The sequence below is a fragment of the Sapajus apella genome, unplaced genomic scaffold (assembly GCF_009761245.1).
Source record: "Sapajus apella isolate SASKATOON/1434 unplaced genomic scaffold, GSC_monkey_1.0 scaffold3092, whole genome shotgun sequence".
Taxonomy (NCBI): Eukaryota; Metazoa; Chordata; class Mammalia; order Primates; family Cebidae; genus Sapajus; species Sapajus apella.
This window is the reverse complement of record NW_022440018.1, coordinates 2492-8013: the sequence shown is the minus strand read 5'-3', so window position 1 is coordinate 8013 and position 5522 is coordinate 2492. Positions and strand designations below refer to the sequence as shown.

At 40.3% G+C, this 5522-nt stretch overlaps 1 pseudogene; it reads left to right on the top strand.

Annotated features, from left to right (window-relative positions):
- The first annotated feature begins 798 nt into the window (after nt 1-798).
- On the top strand, nt 799-969 carry LOC116547426 (annotated as a pseudogene).
- The last annotated feature ends 4553 nt before the right edge of the window (nt 970-5522 follow it).

Here is a 5522-nt window from a genome sequence, read left to right as displayed (position 1 = left end):
CACAGGGAGCCCCATCCCCAAAAGACCCTCTAGTAGGCATCCACACACAACCACTATCCTCACACATTCTGTGTATAGTAAGAGGTCTATGCGTACCTCTCTCCTCTAAGTCCCAATTTTTTAACTCTATTTCCCCCAAGTTCATGACTGGCCAGCCAAGCCCAGAGCCACTGCCCATGACTCATTCATTCATGCACCACTGGGGCATCACTTCACATCCTCCACCTCCCATGGGCTTGTCTGTAGTTTCATTCCTGGTTACTGGCTCGACATCTATTCCCAAAGCTGTTCTGGTGTCAGCTCCCAAGCAAGCTGCTCTTGTTGTCAATTCTCCTCTTTATATGTATTTATTTCCTGGAAAAATTGCACTGATTTTTTTCAGTGCAGCATTTGCAAGGATATGCAGTAGGAGGGATTCTTCTTATTGTAGATAGGATTGCTTCAAAACACCAAAAATGTATATTTGAGTGAAGGACAACATGCATGGAGAAAAGAGGACAGTGCTCAAGCACACAGTGGATTTTCACAAAGTGAACCCTCCAGCAAACAATACCCACATCCAAGCACAGCAATCACAGCCTCCGGGAAACACCTTTGGGTCCTACTCAGTCATAAACCAGCCTCCCCCACTCCAGAGGAGCCACTCTTGATTTCTAACACAGATTCGTTCTGCCGGTCCTGGCTGAATGGCATTGCACGGTCACCATCACGTCCCTGGGGCTCATCATCTGTGTGTGTGGTTGTAGGCTAGTCCTTCCCAAGGCTGTCAAATGCTGCACTTTATAAATAGCTCACACTATCACTTCTCGGCCTTTTGGCTAAGATCAAGTGTAATTGCTCACACTTCCTGTTGATAGACAATTGTGTTATATCCAGATTTTACAAATCGTGCTCCTGTGAATATTTTCATATGTTTTAGCACACACATACATGCGTTTCTATTGGTTTATAACTAAGAGTGCAATTGCTGGGTCATAAGTGAGTAGATGCTTGGCTTAGTCTCTCAATAAACAAATGTCTAGTCATAAACAAACAGCAGAGGAGGGTAAATCTCTTACTTTAGAAATTATTCAGATAATAAATGAGGAAGGAATGAGATACTGAGACTATAATAACTGATTTGCAACACATAAGGAATTAACAGATTTAGCCATTGAACAGCAATGGCAAATAACAACGCAATAAAGAAAAAAACTAATGTTAGGTTCTTCCTCTTGATGGAAGAACACAGTAGAGTACCGTCAAACATGAGCAATTGAAAAGGAAATCAAGCCTGAACTAAGCTAACCTCCATAGCCAGTCACCGATTTAGAGGCAATACAGATCATAGAAATACATATCCAACTACACCTTGGGGAGAAATCAGCAAAACACACACTGTGGGAAACTCTACCACACAATATACATTTTGAGGAAGAATCTATAGAATAAAAGAACGAAAGCACATTTCTAAAGGTAAAACTAAATTACAATTTGGGATGATAAAAATATAAAATACAACAAAGAAAGGATGACCCTAAAAGTCAGGATGTGTTTTTATTTGGGGGAGGAAAGAATTTATTGCTGAGCTGGAGCAAATGATGGGGCTTTTGGTCTGCCCCACAAACATCTATCCCTGGTGGTTAATGGGTGTTTACTTTTTATTAAAGGACACAAATTTTAGACAGTTTTTTTCCCTTTGGAGTCCTACATTTTATTTTATGACACAAAGCCTACTGAAAACAATAATTCAGAGAGTATGGTTACTGTTTGGAACAAAGCCTCCTCCTCATCCTGCTCTCTGGACACTGAGCACCCAGAATAACCAGCAGCCCCAGGACCCCCAGCAGGGGTGACCTCACTTCTAAGTGTGCATGCAGCGCACATCACCAGAGGCAATGTACAGGTCTACTCCTTGACTCCTGGAAAAACCTGACAGGACAGGGCTGAGGGAAAGCCTTCCCTGCCATCTGCAGGCTCCTGGCCATCAGTGTAGAGGGAACGGGTCCTCACCTCTCCACAGGTCCCTTTACAGCCAGAGCCTCCTCTCTGCATGGGGAGTAAGCCCGGGCTCTTCCCCTAAACACGGTGACATGGATCACCCCAAAGGCGGAGATGACACCATTCCTCCCCCAGCAACCTCACGCTTCTTTTGCTTTACAGGAAACGATGCAGGCTGGTGTCCACTGAAGTCCCAGGTGCCTAGGAAGGAGAGGACTGTGCATGAGCTGCAAAAGGAAGTGCGTGGACTGCCAGGTGGCGCTGCTGCACAGCTCCTGCTCCCAGGAGGTGGACGCCCAGGATGGGCTTTCAGGTGGAGAGGGGGATGTCATTGCTCATTCTCCAGGTTCCAAGTAGAAACCTCACTGCCCAGCCCATCTCGTTCTCCCTGAGTCCTCAACGCTAATGAGGACTGTCTCCTTCTCATCTCCCTGGACTGGGCTTTCTATCACTGGACAGTGGATGTGATTTCTAGTTTCAGCATGTCCTGGCTTATTGTGCTGCCAGGAAAATAAAATCAAAATACACGTTGAATAAATAATAAATAACACATAGCGAGCAAAGGCTTTGGCTTCCCAAAGTCCTGGGATTACAGGCATGCGCTACCAGGCCCAGCCAAGTTAACTTGTATTTTTTATCATATAGATTTTTAAAAAAGGAAATCACATATATGAATATCTTTCTTCTGTTATTACATACTATATTGCTTCAGAGGTAAAATAAATTATCATACTTTCAAATTATGTTCAATTTCATTTTATGTTACTTCTGTGACTTATCTTTACATATCAATTTCTTAGTCTAAATTTTGTTTTTATATTTAATGTAAAATATGAAATTACATTTCCATAGTATAAGCCAGGTTATCTCACACATTTTATGAAATTATTTTTGTTTCCTATTACTTCATGACATCTGTTCTTTAAAATTTTTACATCTATTTCTGAGCTTTCTACTATATTCTATGAATCTATATTCCTATTTTAAAACCAGAATCATGGATTAAATTACAGTTGATTATCTATCTATCTATCTATAATCTATGTTTGCAATCTAATGGGAGTGGTCTTGCCTAAATAAACTTCTGTTTTTTCAAAATATGTTTTGGATATTCTTGATCATTTCATGTTATTCCAGATGAATTTCATATTAATTTTAAATAAATACTTATTCAAAATTCATTGTAATTACATGAAGTCAAGAAAAATAGGTGAGGAAGAAGTGACATTTTAATGATATCTTCCCACCAAGAAATGTAGAACATGCTTGAATATGTTCAAGATGTTTTCCATATAGTCTAAGAAAATACTTTGTGTATTTTAATTTCTATTTTTATTTATGCTTATATTTTTAATTGATAAGGTTTGCTATGATTACTTATAAATAGCCTTAAGACTGGGCACAGTGGCTCACGCATATAATCCCACCACTTTGGAAGACACAGGCAGGTGGATCATCTGAAGGTCAGGTATTTGAGACCAGCCTGGCCAACATGGTAAAACCCCATCTCTACTTAAAATATAAAAAATTAGCTGGGCATGGTGGCATGTGCCTGTAATCCCAGTTACTCGGGAGGCTGAGGCAGAAGAACTGCTTGAACCCAGGAGACAGAGGTTGCAGTCAGCTAAGATAGTGCCATTGCACTCCAGCCTGGGCAACAGGAGTGAAACTTTGTCCCACCCCCCCAAAAAAATAGGCTGGCCACCATGGTTCACACCTGTAATCCTAGTACTTTGGGAGGCCAAGGCAGGCGGATCACGAGGTCAAGAGATTGAAACCATCCTGGCCAACATGGTGAAACCCCATCTCTACTAAAGAATATAAAAATTAGCTGGGTGTGGTGGCGGGCACCTGTAATCCCAGCTACTCAGGAGGCTGAGGCAGAATTGCTCAAACCCGGGAGGTGGAGGTTGCAGTGAGCCCAGATTGCACCACTGCACTCCAGCCTGGTGCCTGGCACCTGGCAACAGAGCAAGACTCTGTCTCAAAAAAAAACCAAATAAACAACAACAACAAAAAAAACTAGCCTTAATACACCACTGTTCTGCTGTCTAACTACTATTACAAAGGACGGTTTGTTAAGTTGTTCAAAGCAAGAATCACTCTCTTTGGTAGCTGTCTCCAACACACATCTCTTAGTATGAATGGTTTTAAAGCATGATATGTACCTTGCTCTTTAAGTTTATAGCTGAGTAGTTCGTTGTTTTTATGAATAGGACCTTTTATTCATGAAGTTAAAAGTTTGTTTTGTTTGACATGTAGTAAGGTTATTGATATTAAATATTTATTGAACATTCAGCACTTTATTCATTTGAATAAATTTTAAAGCTAACGTATTTAGATTCTGCAGACATGCAACCACTTAAGATGAATAAATAATGGTACTTTTTAAGGTTTAAATCAAATAATTATTTGTATTACTTGTCTCTGGTGTTACTGCAGTAGACGGAGCTTCACAAATAATGTCAATAATACTAGTGATGATGGAATTCCTTGGTTTAGTTCTGATTTGTAAAAGAATGTTTTGAGGATGGGCTTGTCATTTATGCCTATAATCCCAGCACTTTGAAAGGCTGATGTGGGAGATCCCTTAAGCCCAGGAGCTTGAGGTTGCAGTGAGTTATGATCATGCCACTGCACTCCAGCCTGGGTGACAGAGACAGACTCCATCACAAAAAAAAAAAAGAAAAAAAGAAATAATTTTATTTCTGTGTCCTTTCTATTTTTATTACATATGTCTGCTTTCCTTCTCCACAACATCAGTCATTCCACCAAGTGAGCCCATGTTTACAACCTTGAATGAATTCTTCTATATTTTTGCCCATGCTCAAATAATCATATACAGACATTTATACATAAACATATACAGGGACTTTTTTTGATCAATATAAGATTATGCTAGGAACACTTGTATGCATCTTGCTGTTTTTACTCAACAAAACCTCACAGAAATCCCTCCAGGACAACTGGGATTGCTCTAATTATTTCTTTTTCATGCTGATTCCATAGTGAGTATGAGGATGTACTCTCTTTTAATTGTTTTGTGGAAAGAAGCAAAGCTTCTTGTGAACAGAGGTTCTCTATTATATAGAGGGCTTTCTCTGCTTACAAAGTGACTAGAATGTTACTTGGCATATGACAGGCAGGTAGCAAATACCCCTTGAATAGAGCCAATAGCTGGAATGGGATACACCCTAGACTGCTTTCTCCATAGGTCAAGGTCAGGTTTATTTAAGCAAAGACCTGAGACTTTCAGATAAGCCAAAGGTAGCCATAAGGGTAGGAAATATTTGGAAATAATATGATCAAGAGATAGAATCAGTTGGCTTATCAACACTATTAAGATAATCAGTCCGAAGTTGGTTTCAAAGAATAGCTTTAACCAAATTATGAATTCCTTATCTTCTTTACCTTGAGAGTTAGTGGTGAGCTGGAGGGAGTGAGGCAGGGGCTGTGTAGGAAGTCTCTGAGAAGATTAGGGTAAACCACAGTGGGACTGGGGGCAAGGAAGAAAGCAGTAGTGGTTGTTTGGGTGGCAAGCA